This window comes from Numida meleagris, chromosome 9, assembly GCF_002078875.1.
Source record: "Numida meleagris isolate 19003 breed g44 Domestic line chromosome 9, NumMel1.0, whole genome shotgun sequence".
NCBI classification, from domain to species: Eukaryota; Metazoa; Chordata; class Aves; order Galliformes; family Numididae; genus Numida; species Numida meleagris.
Window position 1 is genome coordinate 13,919,806 of NC_034417.1, and position 22,348 is coordinate 13,942,153.

Consider the following 22,348-nt stretch of genomic DNA (forward strand, 5'->3'; position numbering starts at 1 on the left):
ATGATATTTCAACTTATTTTTAATGCTGTCTGGCTCCTAAGCCCCAACATTGAATTCAAGCTTTTCTGAGGAATCCTGAAGGCTGAAAACATACTCCCTCTTTCTACCAGCAGCTGAGATTTCTATCTAATCATACATCCGCTGGAGCCTTGGTGCTAAGAAAAACATGAAATACCATGAGAATCAGAGATTTGCACTGTTTGGGAATGAAGGAAAAAAATATTTCCATCCATTTCCTCCACAACATGGGTTTTGCTTTACTATTCCAAGGTATTTTAGTTTAGAAAAGGAAGGGAAAGGAATTTGTTGGGATTCGCATAGGGTGCTTGTGAGTTGTCTGAGAGCTTGAACTTACAGAATTCAAGGCAGTAAAAAGCATCCCACTGACGTGAGCTGGAAAACACCAAGCCTTGTGCTCCTCGGTGGGGACAAAATCTCCTGGAGACCCCCAGCATGTTGTTCACCATCTCTTTAGCTAGTAGGCTTTAAGGGATGATGTGGGCCTGCTGGTAGCAGCAACAGCTTCTGCACTCACGGTGGAGAAGCTGCTGGAGGGTGGCCACCCATGATATCATCTCCACATTGAAAATGCTATGAGTTTCATGGGTTTTATGGGATCTTTCCCAGGCTGAAAGCTCTCTTGGAGCACTGCAGTTTGGGTAGCAGTGATCTGAAGGATGGGAAGGTGCAGCTGGTCCACCTTCCTGGCAGGCTTCCCTCTGAGAGGCAGCCCATACAACTTCCCTGCAGAACTGGCACTGGCAAGTGTCTCTGGAATTCCCAAAGCAGCTTAAAAAGTAATGATGACCCTCTGTCCTTCTGCTCCATTACCCTAAACATGCTTTTACTTTCACGTGGACACGTGCCATAATAGGAACAAATACCCTGCAAAGAACGTCGCTGAAATCCTGCGCTAAGCCATTTCCACATGAGCAGGCTAAGAGGTGCAGAGGAATCACAGCTGAGGAGGAAGTTAGTTATCCTGAAACATTAATCGGCACTGCAAGCACAGCTGTTTGACTAGGAAATGATCCACGCCACCATCAGTGTCGCTCTTGGCTGCCAGCTTGGAACTCATCATGCGTGGACATGAGTAAAGGTGTTGTGCTCAGCACAGCAGATGTGCAGGGACAGGATGGAAGGGGATGGCTGTTGGGGGCAGCTCCGGGCTCACCCTGCTCTGCTCCCCACTGGATGCTCATGACTTTTTTCTGAGGGGAAAATTGGCTTTTTTGGTGCCGGTTCCTGCTTTGGCTACCAACGTGTCATGCAGGTTTCACTCCTTCTGATGATGTTCCCAGAGATGGAAGCAAGTGTGGGGTTTATTTAACTTTTTTTATTTACTTCCACGAGAGACGCATGAGTCCTGCTGATTACTGGGAGCTGTTTTTGTGGGGAAATGCAAACTAAGATGGATAGCTGCTGTTAGCAAACATGTGCCTCATACTCAAAGGCTGCTTTTTGCTGTTGTTTTTTTGATCGCTTGTCTAATAAATGCAGAGCAGCTACCAAAGCCATCGTGCTCAACAGGAAATGGCTTTGGGCCATGGCAAGCTGGGGTTGTTTTTGAGCAGGCAACTGAAAATGAAATTTCTGTACACTGCTTAGAGCCCTCTGCACCTCTCAGCCCACCTTCTTCCTCCCCGCCTTGCCCTTCACCGTGTGGCAGCGTGAATCTGTTGTTGATGGATGATGTCCAAACCCAGGTCTACTCCCTCCATCGGAGGAGGGTGACAGAAGATTGGGATCGCTGCGCAGGAAGTGGCTTCAATTTTAAAATATTCAACAAAAGCAATTTCTCTTCCTAGGAAATAATGATTGAAAAGAGAAGAAAAAACTGTGGTTTGTTACTGCAGTGTTAGCTCCTTTCTGCCTTTGGTTCCCAGGGCTGGCTCAGCCACCATCCCCATCAATGCAGGACGAGACTGAACTTCTGATGCACAAATCAGGTGGGAATAGGGAGGGTGAGAATGAGAGTCTCTGAAAATTGTTAGGAAGGAGATGAGGATCAGCAGTGCTTGGAGAGAGCAGAAAGGGGCAATGGGGGATAGCACCTGGAAATAGTGAGTGGGGGAGAACAGTGACACAAAGGTGACAGAGGATGGAGGGACTGTGCCCAGAGTCAGGCAGGAAGCAAATGGACTGTTCAGAGGACACTTGCTCCTTTTGGCTCATAATGTAACCGATAATCTTTTTTTAATTAGTTTTTCTTCTTCTTTCATCGGCTGCCCATACTAACAGCTCTGATCATAATCCTCAGAAAGGTAACATTTGGGAATAGTTTGCCAGCCAAAAGAACGCGGGTGAGAAATGTAACAGGTTTCAGGATGGAGCTGGCTAAATTTGTCAAAGATATTAAGCAGAGGATGTGCCTAAGAGATTTGGTAACCTTGGAGTCCCCTTTGGACCTGTTTCCTAGGTTCCTATCTCAAAGCACTCTGCAAACATTTAGCCTGGAAGCTGGCAAGCAACAACTGGCAAGCTGATGTTATCAATTCTATTTTTTTTACCCAGGGAATATTAGACACAGAAAAGAGTTGGTCAAAAACCTTGTCGCCAACGCATTCAGCGGAATTACTCAACTGCTTAAAAAGAAGTACTTCAGCGCTCAGGGTCTTAGCCTCCCTTGTGCTCATTTAGTCTCAATGGTGCCTTACAAATGACACCTCCGTAACATACCAGCTGGCCCCTTTGTTTCCTGGTTGCTCAGTCTGACTTGCTTTTCCACCACTGCCTTTCACATTCCCGGTCAGATGGCACTGGGCATTTTAATACCTTTGACAGGTAGAAGGGTGTAGAAACGTATCACATGTTCTATGTGGCAGTTAATGGGAAACTAATGGCGCAACAGCTGCAGCTCCTCTTACTCCCTTCCTCTCTCTGTGTCTGTGACAGCAGCACTTCATGGCAAGGCAGGTGATGGCAGCACTGTGTGCTGGGATGTGAAGAGGGACCTTCACCCAAACGTCTCTGCATACAAATGGGCTTCTCCAGCTGCCTTGGGGGTACTCACCAGGGGCAAAAGGAGAGAAAGCAGAGAGGGAGGAGAAACCTGCAGAGCTCACAGCTAGTTCTGCAGGAGGCAGGAGCAGCATGCTACTTCTGTAGCTTGGAGAGCTTCAGATGTGAGCCTCAAGAATGAATTCTTTTCCTTTCCTGCTTTATCTTTCCTTTTTTTTGTTGTTGTGCTTAGCATCCAATTTTGAAAATCCAGCCTGCAGCTCCATAAACAGTCAAAGCTCTTTGCCTTTAAAAGAGTGATAACATGCTTGCCAGAGTGAGCAGTCACAGCTCTTTGTTTCCACCTTGCACAGCTCAAAGGTCCGTTCAAGAAGTTTTACTGCTCTAACAGTAATTGTGGTAGTAACTGTACTGCTACAGGAACTGGCCGAGCAGCTGGATCAATAACCTGTCAGATGGAGAAGGAGCTGCTGTTCAGGCAGCTCTTTAAACACTCATGAACAATAAGTTTTTTTTCAAGGACAATACATTAGCTGCATGGGAGCTGCATTATTGCTGTTTAGAGTCCAGGATATAAATGATGCTTGTGTTTCAGCTGCTCAGAACTCTTTTACTACTTTCTCGACATGGCTCCATGCAAATCCCGAGTCAAATTTGCAGAGGTAGATGGGACAGGATCATCTTGCCCACATGCCAGGCCTGTTTGTTAAGGTTTGCTGCTGAATAATAGCAAGGAAATGGTGGAGAATTATTTCTGCCAAATTGAAAAGAGAGCTGAACTCAGAAAGCTTGAAAGTAAAGTTCCGTGTAATTGTTGCAAATATTGATTCAGTCTCATGGCTGCTACTAAACCTCTCCGGCAGGAGCGCTGAGAATTACACTGAAACCAGACTGCTGTTTGCACTGCACAAGACTGGGTGAAAAACAGACTTTTGAAGATGAGAACTCAGGAGGTGACATTTCACTGCAGCAGAGGATTCTCAGAATCAGATTTTTTGCAAGTTCTGATAAAGGGAAAACGTTCCTTGCCTGTAGCTACGTAGGTAGGTAAGTCTCTTGGATCCAGCCCCAACAGCACCATTTGTCAACAGTTCTTCAGCTGAAATAATACATGACCCTCATGCATCGATCTGCTGCATTGTCCAGGATAAACCATAAGCAGCATCTTAAATTTCCATCATTAAAGTCTCAGATACAATTTACTCCCTCTTGATCTAATGCAGGCAGCCCCGTAAAGCCTCCGTCAATGAACACTGGCTACTTGCACTCAGAATAAGCAAAAGGGTAACAGCTTATTTAACGCCCTCTCAATCTGTCTGCTCAAAGGCCTTTTCTTTGGGTATTTACTGCAGATAAAAGGCTCTAGGATAACCAAACAAACTGTTGGTACTTATCCAAACTGAATGAAATCTTAGAAACTTTCCCCTCTTTTCTTGTGGTTAAACCCTGGCCACACTGAAATGAAAGGCGAAATTCCTGTCAGTTCAATGGGGCTTTAGTCATTCAATCCACATGTTCCCAGCAATTACTCTGTGGCCTTTTTCACACGAGGAATTGTTCAAGACACAGAGGGGCCCCGGCACCAAGTGAGCAGGGCAAGGGAGGGAGATGCTCAGCTGCCCAAATACCCCGTACCGTGCTGAACCATAATTGGGCTTTTTGTAGAAACTGTTGGGCCTCAGAGACATTATTTGCAAGTTGGGTTGGCAAAATGCTCCATGGGAGCAGGTCTGCGTGTTGCTGCCGAGTGCTGCTCTCCTGCCTCTTGTAACGGAGCTCCAGCACATCGCTGCCTGCGTAGGGCAGCAAAACCAAACTGCAGAGCAGCACCTTCCTTCCAGGTGTAAATCCTGGTGCTCGACACTGGATTAGATGAAACAGCTGAAAACAATGGCTTGGTAAGTAGCGGTGTGCCATTTTATGCCTTCAGAGCGTTTTATGAGCGGTAATTATTGATTCATTAAATTAACACGCACATCCCTTGAAGCAGGGTAACATGAAAGCAGCACTCACCTTGAATATCAATGGATGAGTCATTCCAACAGTTTACAGCTTCAGTTCAGATAAACAATTAAACGCAATCCACGTCTTATTAGATTAAGTGGAATACTTAGCTGGGAGAAGAAAAGCCACCATTTGCAGTCATTATACTAGGAACAAACCAGAAGGTATGGGTATAAGATGGGGAAAAAATGTGCAGAAAAATGTGGATCTCACCAAAGATAAGCCTCTTCATAGAACCATAGAATCTTTTGAGTTGGAAGGGACCTTTAAAGCACATCTGGTCCAACCCCCCTGCTCTGAACAGGGACACCTACAGCTGATCAGGTGCTCAGAGCCCCATCCAGCCTGACCTTGGGTATCTCCAAGGACAGGGCATCCACCACATAGAACAAACTTGCATCAGAAGATCATATCCATTCCACCTGGAGGCTCTTTACTTGATGTCCTCCCTTGGCACACAGTTTAGGGGCACTCTGTGCATGTGCAAGGTGGTGAAGCACTCTGACTACATTTGCAAGAAGCTCAGCCCCAGGCCTTTATCTCAACAGTGCAGCTTGGAGCATCACTATTTCCAGCGGTTCTACAAAAATTCACTTGGAAGATAAAGAGCTCTGCTTTAATATAAGGGCACATACAGCAACAAGCTGTGCTAGGAAAGCTTAGGAGCAGACTTGCAGCTCAGCAGATGGGATAAGCAGGGGCTGGAACTGCTTTTACCGCCTGGTTTCTCATTAACCCTATGCTGCACCTGGGCCCGCAGCTCCACACCAGCACTGCAGGACTGGATATGGTTTTAAGGTGGTGAATGAGCCCATGAAAGCTTATTTCTTATCAGCAGAGTGAATGCAGAGAAAGTCAGCCAGCAGCTCTCCCAAGGTGAACTATTTGCCCAAATACTCTCTGGCCAAAATCTTTCTTATCCAAACATTTTTGTGAAATTTCTTCCACTAAAAATGTAGTTGCCTAAAGATCTAGGTAAACAATGAACATTTAGAGACAGTAACACTTACAAAGATTTGTTTTCTTTCATCATCTGTAGCATATAGCTGTGCGCAACATTTTAAAGTTCCTCTGATTGAAAGATTCTACTACAGTTATTAAAATGAATTCATCAGTTGGATGCTGTTGTTTTCCTAGGTCTTCAGCATCTTATGCAGATGCTCCTCACCTGATGGGATGGGCGCTGGGACATTTGCATTCCCCTCTCTGGTTTGCATTGTCCCCACAGCCCCATGCATCTACACAAGGGCAGTGAGTGGTGCTGGTGTACTGACTGATGAGCTGCATGAGAGCCATAGCTCATGAATTAGGACTTAACAAATGTAGGCTAGAGGCCTTCACAAATGAAAGCAGCGTCATGAAACTTAGGGCAAATACTGAAGAAATGCCATTTCTTAGTATTATTTATATTTCTTTCATCTTTTCCAAGGAAAACGGAAGACAAAACAGAAATCATTTGATTTGGGTGTCACCAGACCAAAACTTCTCCAGCTCTGCCCTTAACTATGTAGCATCCAAGATTTCCGAGATGCACACGAGATCCAGCTGGGGCACTTCAGTGCATCCTCAGGAATTACTGAGGCACAAAGATATGAGAGATTCTCATGTACTTTAGGCAAACACTGGACAGATATTTCAACTCCTGGTCTCCAACCTAGCAGTTCTAACCAGAAACTGCACTTAAGGGATCACATTATAATAAATAGTTCCTTTCTCTCACTTCCTATTGAAATCTCCCTCCTGATAAATATCACCCACATCCCCTCTGGACACTATATGTGCCTAATTGTATTGATTAGGGTCAATGTAACCATCTGCTCTGATCAGTAGCTACAAATGGATCTCAGATGCTGTCCCCCAGCTTTCTTCAATTAAGCTGGGAGGAAGCCAGTTCCCATGGCAGTGCTTTTAAGGACTGATAAGGGCACTTGTAGCCTTCTGAGGGCCTTGATCCAAGAAGCATTAGCAGGAGTGGGGAGTGTGGTGGCAGTATCATTGGTGAGTTGTTCCCATTAATTCTAGGTTTAAATAGAGTTAGTACTTCACACTCAATACTGAGTTCCTCTATGGGCTTGGGCCCAATGTATTAGGTGTGTTCCTCTTGTGCAAGAGGTGAATTAAGCCTGGAGAAAGGCTCTGAGTACTACTAAGAGTCGAAAATGTATAGCTATGGCTACAGTTTAATGAAGGTGTAGGAGTTGCAGCATCGGTGTGGCAAAAGGTTGGCCTAGGAGTACCTACTGAAGTAGTAAGGTAGGGATTTGAGCAGCTTATTTCTCTAAAGGGGGTGGGGGAGTGGGCTGTGGGCAGGATGAATGTCAGAGAGTGTTTTAACACTGTCAGCCTAGGAGCTTTATCCATATTTTCAGGCTACTTTATTCCTTAAATTCATTTTGCTGTGTTTTGACATTTTCCTTGGAAAGTACCCTTCCTCCTGCAGAGAACAAAATCAATGTTCAGTGTGTGCCCTAATGAAATTACTCATTCACTTATTCTGGCTATTCTTTCTTGGTAACCCATTGGTCACAGCTACTGTGAAGCTCATGTTTCTCTCTACCTCTGTTGTCACTAGTGAGAAACCGTAGAAGTTGCATTAACAGATCAAATGATGACCTGCTGCTAAGTGTAAACCCTTGGAAGGGGTTATTGATCTGAGAGCACTGCTTGCAAACATTAATAAGCGCTGGGGAGATGTGGTGGTGTGCTTTCTGTGCTGCCTGCAGTGTACCTGTTGCAATATCAGACCGAAGTGGCAGCAGAGAATGGATATTTTTGGCCTGGAGAACTAGAGCCTAGGATCGGTGAAGCAATTCTGCGTTCTCCTACCTGTCATGCCATCAGGGCACATGCGTTGTTAGGCTATTCAGGCAGCCACCATGCTTGTCCTTTCTGCTGGTTATGGTGAGCCAGGCCATGGCATCAGGGCCACGCTTCTCCTGTGCTCACTCAGTGCTATTGTGCTTTGGAAAACAGGTTCAGATCTTGTGTTTGCATTGGGTACCCAGGGCTACGAGGCACAGAGAAGCCTTTCTTTCACTCCTTTTTGGTTTCCCTTGCCTTCCATAGAGCCAAAGCTTGCTGAGGTTCCACTGTTTTCTTCAGAGGGAAATAGCTTTTTAGATGAGAGCCTTGATAGCTCTTATAGTGTGTCAGGAATAACTAAGAAAAATGAGGATGAGCCTCACCAAAGAGATAAATCAGTACCACAGAAAGCACCTAATCTGAGGAGAAAACAAAGACCTTTGCTAAAGTTATTTATATGCTGTAGCTCTTGAGCATCGATATTTCTTTCCTGTTAAGAGGTTGCATTTCCCTAAGGACAGAGGCAGGTAGAGGTGATCCTCCTGGGACTGGGCAGTCAATAATGTGCTGTCTGCTTTTCCAGGAGCTCTGGGCCTTCCTTTTGTGCTGGAGGAGGCAGAAAGCATGTGTTGTGTCAAATCTAGGCTTGACCAGCTTATATGTGATGCTGCTTCTGTTGGTGGGGGACTTTAAGAGATGTCTGAGGGCTTGGACTGGTAACCTGGCTTAACCCTTGACCACACTTCAGACACCTGTAACCAGTGTCAGGTAGCCCCTCTGTTGCAACCAGCACATGGAGCTGGTTGGAAGGTGCCTAGAGTTAGATCGTGTTTTCCCGGTGGCTCCTCTCTGGACAGCTTCTGCCACATCTCACCAGCTGTTGTAAATGTGCTGGCTGTAATCAGTCAGCTGGGCATTTCATTATAACCTGCACAGCTCTGCTCAGCAAATGATTTCTAATGAATCTGGGGCAGTAAGTAACACCTGCTCCTGTTCTGCAGAGCACCCTGTGAAGCTGCCCTGCTTCCCCTAGAGCAGGGAAATCCAGGATCTGCTGCTCTTCAGAGATGCTGCCCTCAGCAGTTGTCACTTGGGGTTGCTGGGATCCTGGCCATGAGTACTGGGTTCTGCTCCACCTGTGCAGGCTCTCAGCTGTACCAGGAGCACATTAGAAGTGCTAACTTAGCCCTCTCCTCTTAAGGAGGTTTGGGTAGTGCAAAATCATGTTTCATAAGCTTTAAGCACAGAGCAATGTGTGCTTAATACAAAGTATTGGGAAAGGGCAGCAAGAGAGCATTTATTTGTATGTTCAAGATGAGTCTGACAAAGTATTGACAAAGATTTTTATCTGAGCAACTCTCTGTGTCTTGTACAAGCAGATCTATCTGTCTGTGACGAACCAGGCAGCAAAGTTGGTGTTGCCTGAGGGAACTTAAATCACACAGGCAGCAAAAGGAGAGAGACAGGGACAGTTCTGGGTTCACGCACTCCCTGTGTGGTCATGCAACAGGTTTTGCTTTCTTGGTCGCTCAGGTTTAGTCTGAGACTATGGAGATCTTGAAAGCAGTGTGCGTGCGGAGTATGAAGGGACGTGCAGCAGAAGGTGAGGAGTAGCTGGGGCTGCTGTTCTCTAGAGGAAATACATGATTCAGCACAGAACATCTTTTTGTTCTTCCACTTATTCTGGGCAAAAGTTTAATTTTGTTTCAAAGGGAGCCAGGTATCCATTCCTCTTTATTCCACTAGTTGCTGCCATCTGAGTACTGCCTGGTCCTTGGCACCTAAATCCAACTGTTGTTTTTATTCCTTAGGTCTGTCTACATCTTTGCTGGATTGCACTCATTGCATATTTGTTTTTTTCTTCCTTTAAGAATTGCCCACCAGCCTGAGCTGTGATATTTTCTCTCTCCAAAGGTGCAGAAAGATGAAACAAAAGCACTCCAGCAAGACTGAGAAACCCAGCTGAGCAAGAGTCTGTTGAATATTTGCAGTGTATAGATCAGCTGTGCTTGGCAAAGGGAATCAGATTCTGTCCTATATAAATATGGATGATGCAAAAGAAGAGTTAGACTTGGAAAATACTTTTTCTCTTGGTGCCTTGTTTGCTCCCTTTCATTGCACTAATATGTATCCTTTGCAGAACGTGACTGTTGCTAGTACACTGCAAAATGTATAAACAAGTATAAATAAAAAGAATAAAAGGCTGCTTACACTAAATTCCAATTTACGGTGGCCTTTGACTTAAGGTGCAGCTGTAATGGGGGGGATGTGGATGTGTGTGAGCTCTGTCATCCAGAGGAACAAACGTGGAGAGGGGTTTAGGGTGTGACTTGGTGCTGCATCCAGCAAGAGCCATGCTCTGCCCATCACCTTCCCCTACCAGCTCCCACTTGCACCATCCCCCTATTTCCCTTTCACCCTCTCAGGGCAGATTAGACTGAGACACTGATCTACTGGAAAACTGCTTTTTTTTTTTTTCCTCCCCCATCCTGTCAGATCAGGTCACTGAACTGACTCATCCAGGCTCAGCAGTGCCCTGCAATGCTGAAGAGCTCTGACAGTGCAGAAAGCTCAGCCTTTCCCCAGGCTGCTGCTGCTGCTCTGCGAGGTGACAGGTTGCTGAGAAGGCTGCTCGTCAGCAGGCACCAGCCCAGGCAGGGAGCAGGTCAGCTCCTCTGAACTTAATAGAACTGGTGCAGTGGGGCTGGGTGCAGGGCACAGTGTGTGCTTGGAAGGAAGCACGTGTTCTTTGCTCTTTACTGCTTGACTTCTTTAACCCTAGGACTCTGATGTCCCAAGCATTGTGTTGATTGCTATATAACTTTATTTTCCAGCACTGATGCATTTTCTCACGAGGTTCACCTTGCAGCACGAATCCCAAGCAGCAAAGAAATAAAAACACATAGGGATCAAAAAGGATCAATATGGGTTCAAAGTCATGTGTTCAGTAACTCCCCACGTAGGGGAGCAGAAGCCTTCAGGCTTCTGGAATGTGATGGAGAAGGGGACAGCAGGACAGAGTGACTGCAAAATGATCCCGGGCCACAAGAGGGTGGCCTAAGGTGGCACTTTCTCCATCCTCAGATACAGAGCCTTTGAGAAAAAGATCGATCTGTTGGTTTGTGTAACTGCATTTCCTAATTCCAGCCAGAAGCACAAGTGCTGGAAGGTCTGAGAGGCTGATTTGGATGTTGTTTTCCTGCTGTGGCTTGCAGATCACAGATTTCAGATGGTTTATTTGGACAAGTTTTGCATAAGCTTTCAAACTTCTGGGTGCTTATCAGCATGATATTAACTCCAGCAGGAATGAAGAATGCTCAAAAGCTGGAGCAGTAAATTGTTCATAGTCTCCAGCTGAGCAACAGTGCCTAAGAAGCTTTATTTGTGATCTGTGGAGCTGCAGAAAGTGCGATGCTTTTCTACTTCCACATCTGAAAAGTGAACAAGCTAGTTCCTTTCCCTCCAGTGAAGGGAGGGGGAAGCAAATCCCCCAAAACACTTTGCTGTTATTTGGCTGTTATCTTTGCTTTTGGGCCACGTGAGTGTCATGTTTTTTCCCCATATCTTGTAGTTGATATAAGCATAACAGTTGAAGAACTTAGTTTTTTCCATTGAACCAACTGCAGAAAACTTTCAATAAATGCAAAGATAATAGATGTCAGCTTCATCATTATCATAGGTTTTGCTTGTTCCACAGCACTGAGCTTTAAGAATATTCTATTGTTGCAAGTGCCTTTGTTAAGCGTTGGTCTGGGAGTAGAAATGAGGAGGGGTTGTATTTAGAACTTGTACTTTTAGTGCATGTCTTTCCATGTTCCTTTCTTATGAAGAACAGCTATCATTATGGCTGATGTAAAAGCTGCTTAGCAGCAGGCAGCCTGTAGTTAAATGGAGATGAGATGTTAGCAGGGGAGGGAAGCTGGGTGCCTGGAAATCCTTGCTTCAAAGGCTCCTAGCAGGCAGCCAAGGTGTGTGGTGTCCAAGGGTGGCTGAGAAGGGAGATCCTGGGGGGAACATGGATGTTGAGTGGCTTCTGGGAATGAGCTCTAAGCAAGAGGGGAAAGAAAGCATTGGTGAGTATGAAGAAAGATCTTCCCGCACCAAAGGGCGACAGTTCAAATGTTAGCTCTGATCACAGACTCTCCCTGGAGCTCCCAAATCAAGCAGCTTCCCCCTGCAATGCTTTTGAGTCTAATGATGCTCACAGTAACACTCACTGCTTCACAAAGCACTCAGGCAGATGTTCAGGCCCAGGAAGACACTTTCTGCAGGGGCTTAATTTTCCTTTGTATTGCTCTACTGTTTTCTTTGTTGGAAAGGTGTTTTGATTTGCAAACGGGGACATTGCTGGAGAGTGGAGGTCTTGAAGCTGTTCCCCATGGCTTTATGAGCAGTGTGCCAGGATTTCCCCATCTGCAGGGCTGCACGCCTGTCTGGAGGTTAGTGCAGGACTGATGAAAAGAAGCTGAAGAAAACCTGAGCAGCCATTGTACTGCACCAGGGATTTTGACAAAGATGACTAACGCAGAACAGGTTCTGTTTCTAATTTCCTCCCTCAGTGCTTAATGATTACTAATGGAGAGGTGTTCCCCTGGAGCCTGGGCTCTGAGCTTCTCCCTGTGAGCTTGCTGGGCCCTTTCTGTTTGAGATGAGCTGTGTTACTTCAGCTGCAACACCAGCCAAGCTCTGAATGCTAAGCACTCTTATTAGTATGGGTAATGATGATGAAGATGCTTCCAGCTTTCTTTGGTTTTCTCCTCTGGGAATCTGGAAGAAAGGGATATTACTGAGCTTGCACCCACAGCTTGCCAGCCCAGCCTCACAATCTGGGGCAGGTGGCAGCAAATAAAAGGCTTGCAGTGGTGTCATTTGAGGGAACAGTGCATCCTTCCTAAACCATGGTGAAGGGAATGCTGCCAGTGCCTTGTCTGTGCTTAGGAAGGATGCTTGCTTAAAGCAATTATCACAAATGGGTGCCCTGCCCAGAAACAACCACAGCTGTGGGCAGTGTGACTGTTGTGCCAGGAGGGGAGCAGGGGTCCAGACCTTCAAATGCAGTCTGGATACTGAGCAGTGAGATGTTGTGTTTCTAGATGTTTTTTTTTCCACAAGATAACATACCTAGATCTTAGAGCAACTCTAGGAGATTCCATTTTTTAGGAGGCAAGAGAGACAATGCTGTGAGAGGGAGGAAAACCTTAGTGTTGTATCCCCAGAACTACCAAAATTAAACACCTTGCCCACCTTGCTTTTTGTTCAGATGTCAACCAGTGCTGCTGTTCTTCTCATTCAAATGCATGTTCATGCCCTACATACCTATCTTACAGAGCAAGCTTCAAGCTAGATGTAAATGTGTGGTGATTGCACTGAATTTCTGCATATGCTTGCATGAAATGTGAATTTCAGCCGGAAGAAGCTGAGTTATTACTCAGATGGCCATTAAATATCTCTGTGCTGCAAATGTTGCTTTTTCTGTGCACTTCTAAAACCATATTGCCATTATAATGTCATGAATCTTATTCAAATTCACATAATTATACACTTACTAATGGGATAAGAAAAGCTAACAGCAAGATATCTTGACAAAACATACGTAAGTCCCCAACTGCCTTTGCTTCCTCAGCACAAAAGATGCTGCCTCTTTATTTAAAGCTTCTGTTCATCTGTAAGTGAACCTGCTGCAGGATTACAATAGAGCTCTTTCAAGGGAAAACAATAAATATGGTATTGGCTGACAGATGCCGTCCTTCCTGGCTGCAGTTTTATATCCATTATTTAACAAGATAGACATGATGTTCAGGAGAGCTGGAGCAATGAGGTGTAACTACATTGTTCTGCATTGGAGGAACCTCCAAAGATGAATGGAGGAGGAAGGGAGAAAGCTTTCCCTCTGGATTTTTGGTGTCTCATGACCACAGCTTTTGGGTGGTGGCCAGGGCCACAGAGCCCTGCTGGATATGCAGGCAGATGCACGAGGAGCTGTGCAGAAGCTTCTCACAGCATCTGCAGCAAATGTGTTTAATTAATGCTGTTTGTCAGTTCTTTATGTAAGGTGAAGTTGGATCTTGCTCTCAGTTGCTCTTGATACTATTGCTTAGAAGGAGATGGGGGATAAAATCATTTTTACTGAGTGGATAACTGTGGATCAGCACCATGCTTGAAGGCATTGAGAGCTCCATGACTACTCACTTGAACATCAGGTCTTCTGGAGACACTGGCAGAGGGCATGGTGAGGCTCTCTTAGGACTGACTGGAAACTTGAGGAAAAACTGGATTTTGAAAGACAGTGCAAGTGTGAAACTTGTGTTTTGAAGTTATCTTTAATAGGTAATTGTGTAGTCACAATTAGGAAAACAGGGTCTTTCTGACCAAAGACTGCTGAAAAAATGCACTGACTTTCCCAGCAGTCTGAAATGAGGGAGGCTTCTAAGCTTTAGGGAATAGAGTGTTTAGGAATTGAACTGGTATCAGTAGTTTGTTCTGTACAGTCTTCCAAAGTAGCCACTAATACTTTAAACCTCCAGTTCATGCAGGTCAGACTTGTTCATAACACAGGCTTTGCATCCAAATGTTGATTTGGCTCCCTTACCAGAAGAAAGGATCCTCACCCATAACCACCCTATTTTGCTCTTGTAAGCCAGCATGCTCCAGATCTGTGGACTTGCTCTGTTCTGGTTTTTGTCCCATTATGGGTTGACTTAAACCTCACCTCTCAGGTATCACATAAGGAGAGGGTCAGTGATTTTTAAGAAGGTGAGGAGTTAACATGCTCAATAAGTGTTCTGTCACCATAGAAAGATGTATCTTTATCTCTGGAAGTGACATATTCTATTACCCTGGAAATGACTGATTAGCCCTAATGAAGCTCCATGGGGAGAACATACAGCAATATGGCTGGCTCTGGTTACCTTAGCAACTCTCTCCTTGAGAATTCAGAGGCTAAATTTATATAAAATTGGAGATCTAAAAACATCCGACAATATTCCAACAGAGAAAAACATTACCCACAGAAATTAACCTTGATTAAGAAGGATGATGTTGCTGTAATTGATTCGGTGTGTGCTTCCAACAGAAGGACTTTAAATGCTTATTGTTGTTGTGAGTCAGGGAAAGCAACAGGCAGGCTCCAAAGGGGCCCAAAGGAGCATCCATTGCAAACCAGCAGGAAGGTTTATGGAGTAAAAATCAGCAGGATGGGAAGGGAACGCCTCCACATCATTTGGAGCCATCCCACTGTGCGTGCTGTCAGCCCCTGCAGCCGTAATGCTACTTTCTCTACTTGTAGTCTTTAGGCTATAAACTTCTCAGCTATCGGACAAGGTCTGCTGCCTTGTTTCCTGAAGCACCTGCTTGGGTCTTGATCTGGACTGGCAGACCAGGAGACTGTCAGTACTGAATGCAAGTAGTGGACAGGACACTGGGTAATAAAGATGTTGTATGCTTTAAGTGATGTATAATAATGTATTTCCCTGGATGTCCATGCAAATATAATCTTATGCTTGCTGAGCATCATCAGTAATGATGCTATGCAAGTCTGGGAGATGTTTTTGCTCAGAGAAGCTGTGGGTGCCCCATCCCTGGAGGCATTTGAGCCCAGGTTGGATGGGGCCCTGGGCAGCCTGAGCTGGTAGGAGCATCCAGCACACAGCAGGGGGTTGGAGCTGGTGATCTTTAAGGTCCTTTCCAACCTAAGGCATTCTATGCTCACAAGAATAATGCTCTCAGTTCTCCAGTTTCCTGCTTCTAAGTACTAGGGATGTGTAGGTAGCGTCTCTATTTTTAAAGCTGATCTGGGACGTCTCAGGTTGTTGAGGCCTGAGATGGAGAGAGATGGCTTTGGATTGAATGGGGAAAGGGTAAAGAGGAAACACTCTGAACTCTCAAAGGAGAAGTGCAAAGAGTTGCTGCTGGCTGGGATCAGGGCTGGGAGCTGCTCTAGTTCTGCTTGTGGAATGTGTTGCTGGGGGAGGTCAGCAGGCCAAGTACTCTGGTTGGATTTTAAATAGGGCTGGATAATTTCATGATGTCTAACAACATTTGCAACTCTGCAAGGCAAGCTAACAAGGTTAATCAAATCTTATGCTTCAGGGAACTGCTTTGCCATGCTGGCCTGCCTCAGTGTAAATGCTGTAAAATGGTGCATTGTGGGAGTTTGACAAAAAATTGGGGGTCTGCATCACTGAGCAGCTCTGCTCTTAAGTGAGAATGATCAAGGATTTGATCTGATATGGAAAAATGAGCTATCCCTCATTCAGTCTCAGTCAATTGCTCCCTGAAATGCAGGCACGTTGACCTCTATTAGAAGAAATCAGGGCAAATGTGCAACCACCAAACCTTGAGGAATTAGCGGCCACACTTCAGTGCTCTGTGCAAGTGAGGATCTCAGTGGCTGCGGTCCCTGTTGTACTTAACACCAATGCTCCTAGGGCAGTGCTTCCCCTCTGCAGCTTTGCTTTTCACTGCGACAAAACTCAGTAACAGATTGTGATAGGAAATTAGAGGTTCATACGGGCGATGCTGGGGTGTACAAAGGTTTGGTTCTCTCCCCTCTTATTGTAAGACAGTATAATTTAACTGAAATGTCTCTCCGTAGGGCTCAGCAGGCAGAGATCAGTGCATGGGATAGAGGCTTTGGGGATGACCTGAGCTCACTGCAGTGCAGAGCACATATCCTATGTTGTGTAAATCTGGAGTGTCATTTGGACAAGCCAAGGTATGGGATTAGAGCCTGATCATCTTTAAGGTCCCTTCCAACCTGAGCCATTCTATGGTTCAAGCGGAAAACAAAAGGAATTAAACACTTACGGTGAAAGTCTTTCTCTGAATTAATTAAAGAATAAATATTCCCAAGTCTGGGGTTATAGATGCTTCCAATATATCACAGTAATTAGCTCTTTGCATATTCAATTATTGTTTAAACATAAAATAATAGATGTAATACATCTTCTGTTCGTGGAAATGTAAAGTGATTACATCTTCCTTTGTCCTCAAGTAATTGCATGGTCATCATTTTTGAGGACTGCAGAGGATGAAGAATTGCCCTCTGCATCCTTATGCCACACTTGGGAGTTCTTAGAAATAACACGCGATGCTGACCTCTGGTTAACTTGAACCTATGGAGCAGTGCAGTAATAACACCTAGAACAAATTGCTTATCTGTATTACATCATGCATGTAAATACAAGTGCTAGTATATGCCTTTGTATATAGAACATGTAATTGCTTTGTAGGATCAAACTGGCCCATCCCAGTACTGCCTCCAGTGCTGTTCAAGTGGATCCTTCCCTGGGGGTCATACTTGTAAGTGGCTCAGCAGAGCATTGTCTGGCAGATGAGAGTTTCTAATACTGTTGTGCCACTTGAAAACATGCTTGCAAATCCTTAAGTGAAATAAATGAAGGTCTGATATTGAGGAAAGTCTGTAAGTATGCGGTTAACTGATAGTTAACCCACTTGATATCAAAAGTCAAATGTCACTTGATGCTGGCGCTCCTGTTGCCAGCCAGAAGTGACAGAGGAAGGTGTGACGTCTCCTGGCATTGCAATGGATTATAGTCTTCTGTCAACACTTCAGCTCAGAGTCAGCAATCTGTCACAGGAGTTTATGGAGTGAGACTTTCTCGTTTATTTTTGAGTTGACCATGCAATTACCAGACCAGGTGTGCCTGGTTATGAATGAATTGAAGATAGGTACATTGGATGGTATTGAACCATTATGGTGGCTTTTCCTTTTTGGGGGAAAAAATGTAAGCTATAATGTTATTACATAAGGAAGGAAGCCTTTCCTGGGAAGGGTGTGGTGCAATTGCTTGTTGTGAAGGTCCTCAAGGCATTCAAGCCTGTCTTTAATGGGAGCTAGCAAATACACACATTGTGACAACGTGTACTTACCAGAGATGGAGTGAAAAAGAAAAATGCTTTGCAGATAGATATTTAAGGACTCAACCCTGTATTCCTGACGTGTTTTACCCTGTTGTATCTAACAAAGTGATGAAAGCAGGTCATAATATACTCCCATAAAAGCCAGCAGACAGAAAACTTCCAGTTGTGTTTTCTGCTCAGTAAAATTAGGCATGTGATCTCTTGGTAGCCTTACTGTTTTAGGCTGGTATTTCTAATCATGCCTGGCAGTGAGATGCCCAGCTGTGTGGCTCAGTACCAAGATGGGCCTTATCAGCCTGTCCACAACTCATCATGATCTTTATTTGCAAAGGCCTTTTCCTAAATGTGTGCAGAGCAGTTCAGGAGACGTTTCATGCACCACACGTGGTGTCTGTCTGTCTCCTCCCAGCACACGCTTGCCACTCAATAAAAGGGTGTGGAGAAGCAACCTGAGCATAATGAAAAACCCTGGATAAGAGGAAATTGAAAATGAAAGTCCCTGGCTTCTGGAATTAAAGGATACAGCAACTGCTGGTTAGCTCATTTCCCCAAGGGAAGCCCTCCAGCCTCTTGCAGCCTGCACTGTAAAGAAGCTTACAGTAAAATATGCATTTCATTTTATTTTCTTGAGAGGAAGAAGGGCAAATGAAATGACCAGAGAAGAGGTGGATGGAGAGTGGAGCAAAGTCTGCACTTTCTATTATGTTTCATTTGTCAAGCTACTTAGTTTTGCTGCAGAAGTAATCTCAGGTTTTCTGGCCTTTCTCCTGCACACACCTGCTGCCCTTCTTGCAGAGATTTGTCTCCTTGCCCTGCTTTCCTCCCTGAGAGGGAGAGCAGAAGCTCTGGGTGTGTGGCTGGAACCTCTGCTCAGAGCAAACCCTGTCCTGCCTGAGTGGTGCCTGAGATCCCTGCTGCCTGGAGGCTTACAGGTGCACTGCTCAACAGATCTACGTGCATGTCTTGAGGTGGATTTGTCATCCCCGAAGTGCTGGGTAAATCACCAGCAATGAGCAGATCTGATGTGCTTGTGTACCTCGTACATCCCTAAATTGCCATGTACAGCTTTTATATGAGGGATCTTGTGGTGAAATTGAGCTGCAACTTTTTCTTCATGGCTAACAGCATTTGCCCCACGTGTGCTGTCCTCCAGCCTGCTCCTTGTGGAGGCACTGCAATCTGGTGCTTCTGGGCACCTGTGTCCACTCCAAGCTGTAGGTGCTCCCTATGGAGAGCTTAGTGCTGTTTAAATACTCAGCTGTGTGGATGTGCTGTGCTGCTGGGGGTGGTTAGAAGCTATTACTCATGCAAAAACAATTAGCAGTTTTTGGTAGGGACGTGAAGTATATGCTTGTACCTGTGTTCAGCTCCCCGCAGGGGCTGGTTTACAGTCCAATTAAACTATTACAAATCATTAAACTGAATCTTCAGCATCCTTTGGGTTCTCTAAATTGGTGTTTACATAATTCTGCAACCAAAAACAATGAAGATAAAACAATCTGATGTGGAACGTCCTCTTCAACAATGAGAAGTTAATTGTCTTTTTCTTCTTAAGTGTGTAAATAATTCCTTGTTTGGTAGTGACAAATGTAAGCTGGGGATTATCTTACCCACCTGGTAGTGTTTAGGAGGGACTAGGACATAGATGGAGAAGCATCATCTTTTGGAAAGTGGTATTATTCTATAAAGGTTCATCATCCGGTGATGCCTTCATTAAGGGAACAGTAGGTTCCTGAAAGATGTACTTTCTGAAAATTGCCCATACTGGGCTTCCTTGCACAATAAAGAAGGAAGGCTGGAGTGAATTTATAAAGCCTTGTAAAAGGAATTTTTTTCTTCCCTGTTTGTCTACCCATTCACAATGCCCTTCAGATCAGAAAGCCCTTCATGCTCACGAAAACAGCACACTTTGTACAGCTTCACGGCCTCCAGTTGTGCCGGGGGAGATTCAGATTGGATATCGGAAAAAAAAGTCTTCTCATAATGAGTGGTAATGCACTGGCACAGGCTGCCCAGGGAGGTGGTGGAATCACCGTCCCTGGAGGTGTTGAAGAACCGTGGGGATGTGGCACTGAGGGACGTGGTCAGGGGGCATGGTGGGGGTGGGTTGATGGTTGGATGACATGATCCCAATGGCGTTTTCCAGCCTTAATGATTTTGATTTTTAGATTTCTTTGGCCTGAAGTTGGGTGGTATTCCTCTACGCCTCTGAACTTTGGAATAGGAAAATCTGCTAAGCTTATCATGCACTTAACCATTCGCTAGGCTAGAAGTAAAAGCCACATTTCAGCTAGAGCTACTGAGTGCGTTGTACTTTGAAAAATACATTCTTCAACTGACAAATTGATGGTTCATCCTGTTCAGGACATGCTTAAATGCTTTATGAGACAGTGAACAGCCTAAGCATCTCATTAAGTGGCTGCTGAATGTGGAATTAAATGGTGATTATTTCACATGACTCAGTTTCTCTATCCACCCAGAGGAGGAGCTTTATTAGCCCTCTCTCTCCAGTGTTACAAGATGATATTATACATCAATCTCATGCAAGTGAACTGTTCCTTGATTACAAAATTCTCAAATTAATGTTAGCTTTGCCCAGGCACGGGAAGCTCAGACAGCAATTCTTTGCCATCACTGTCCATACTGCTTTAGCACAAGAGCAAAACTCAGGGAGACTTGTTCCAGGTGGCAAAATACTGCTGTGAATTGAAAAATTAAGAGCACAAATAATTTTTCAAGTGGTTATCTTTCAAAGCTCCAGGCGTGGTTCATTAAGTTTTATAAAAAATAAAGCCAAATCAGTTCTCAGTAACACAGTTGAGGGCTGGCACCCTGGCTTGGAGGGAATGGAACTGAGTATCCAACCTGAACCTCCCCTGGTGCAACTTAAGGCCACTTCCCCTCATCCTACCACTGTTACCTGGGAGAGGAGGCTGACTCCCACCTCAATACAACCTCCTTTCAGGGCACTGCAGATAGTCTCAGGGAAGACCTTATCACTCCTCTTCGGATTGAATGATCCCAGTTCTCTCAGCTGCTCTTCATAAGATTGTGCTCCAGGCTCTTCACAGCTCTGTTGCCCTTCTTTGGACACCAAATAATGAATTAAGGGATTCTGGCCTCCCAGAGACTCCTCAGCTTTAGAAAAGCAAGACTTGGAGTTCCTTCTAGTGTGTTTCCCTGAACCTCTGATTGTCCTTTGGGCACATCTTATGATCCAGCTTTGCTCAGGTTTACCATGACAACTGGTGGCTCACAATGGCCTCAAGAGGCTTTTTAAGCTTAAATAATTTGATATTTTGCTTACAGCATCTCTGTTTGGCTGTGATCTTGAGCAGCACATAGCCATGGCTCTAGTCTATCGAGTTATGATTTTAGTAATATGAGGCTTTCCTGATTTCTGAGTATTCTCAAGGCAGAGATGCAGTCAGCCCCTGCTGCCTGCTCTTCCCAAGCATCTTGGACTCCCTGCACTGTGCCTTAGGGTGGATTGGCAGCAGTGTAATAAATAGCGAAAGGAGTTAGTTGTCTGGAAAGAGGAATGGAGACCCTTGTAATCGCTGCTGAAATCCTGTATGCATGCTGAAATGTGATCTGTCTTCATCTGAGCTCTTTCAAGCCACAGTTTTAAGGATTTCAGTTTTTCTCCCAAAATTCTTTGTTTGTCAAAATCTAAGTTTCCCATAGAAAAATGCCATCTTTGGCAATAGGGGACATTTCAGTAGTGATTCAGAAATAATTAAAACAGCCTTTCCCCCAAATACGCTTTATCAATAAACAGATGCATTGTGAATGTTTGAACTGGTAAAGCTTGAGAACTCAAATTCAGTTGCAAACTTCCACTCCTGGCTTTTCCTTCTGTGGATGTGTCTGAATCTGCTGTGCACCCTTGGAGGGCACCAAGGTTCAGCTGCAGACATCAGCATCGTGCAGCTCTTGCACCTTTGTTTCTCTGTTGGGTGGCCATGCACAGCCCACTTAGCTGCGATGACCAGTTCCAAGATGTATTTGAGGATGGAAACTTATCCTGTGTGGCCAGCCAAATAATACAGACTGTAGCTGACCCAGTCAAATGAGTAGAAGGTACGCTGTCTGTGCTGGGTTATAGGGTTGAACTTCATTCTTGTGCCAGGACATCTTGCAAGGACCAAACCTTGAAGTCCTTGCATCTGTTTTTTTTAATAAGGGTAAGATGATGGAGTAACGTCACATCCTGCTTTCTTGGAGAAAATAGCATTTTGAAGCAGGAAGATCCTGTATTCCAGGACTGCCCTGCCTAACCCAGGATGTCTGCTGCAGAGGCCGTGGGGTTTTGGGGAGTTTTTCCTAACAATAGCAGAACTTCAAAGAAAGCCCCTAACTCATATAGATGTTTAGCCGAAACTTCTCCCAACTGTTCAAGGAAGGAAGCTGGGCCTTAAGAGGAAAAGTCTTTCTTTGAGTCACATTTCTTCTATTTCCTATAGCTATTTTGGATGTGTAAAGGGATGGTGGGGGGGTGGGAAGCAAGGCTTATTTATTTTTAAATCAGCATAACTAATGTCGCCAGGAGCTTTGCCATTCATTTTGGTGGAGGCTCTTATCGCTATTCCATTTATTCTGTCTGCCTGTAGCACTGCTAAGAAAATTGCAATATTTCATCCTTACTGGAAGGTGTGCTGAACTCTGCATCCTCTTCCTGATCTCCCTGGGAAATAAA

At 44.9% G+C, this 22,348-nt stretch overlaps 1 long non-coding RNA gene across 1 annotated transcript in view; it reads left to right on the forward strand.

Annotated features, from left to right (window-relative positions):
* Positions 6,858–22,348, forward strand: part of LOC110404039 — a 41,948-nt gene continuing 26,457 nt past the window's right edge. Inside the window, exon 1 of the long non-coding RNA XR_002442024.1 lies at positions 6,858–6,963. This is a non-coding gene — a long non-coding RNA (uncharacterized LOC110404039). The remainder of the gene's footprint in view (positions 6,964–22,348) is intronic.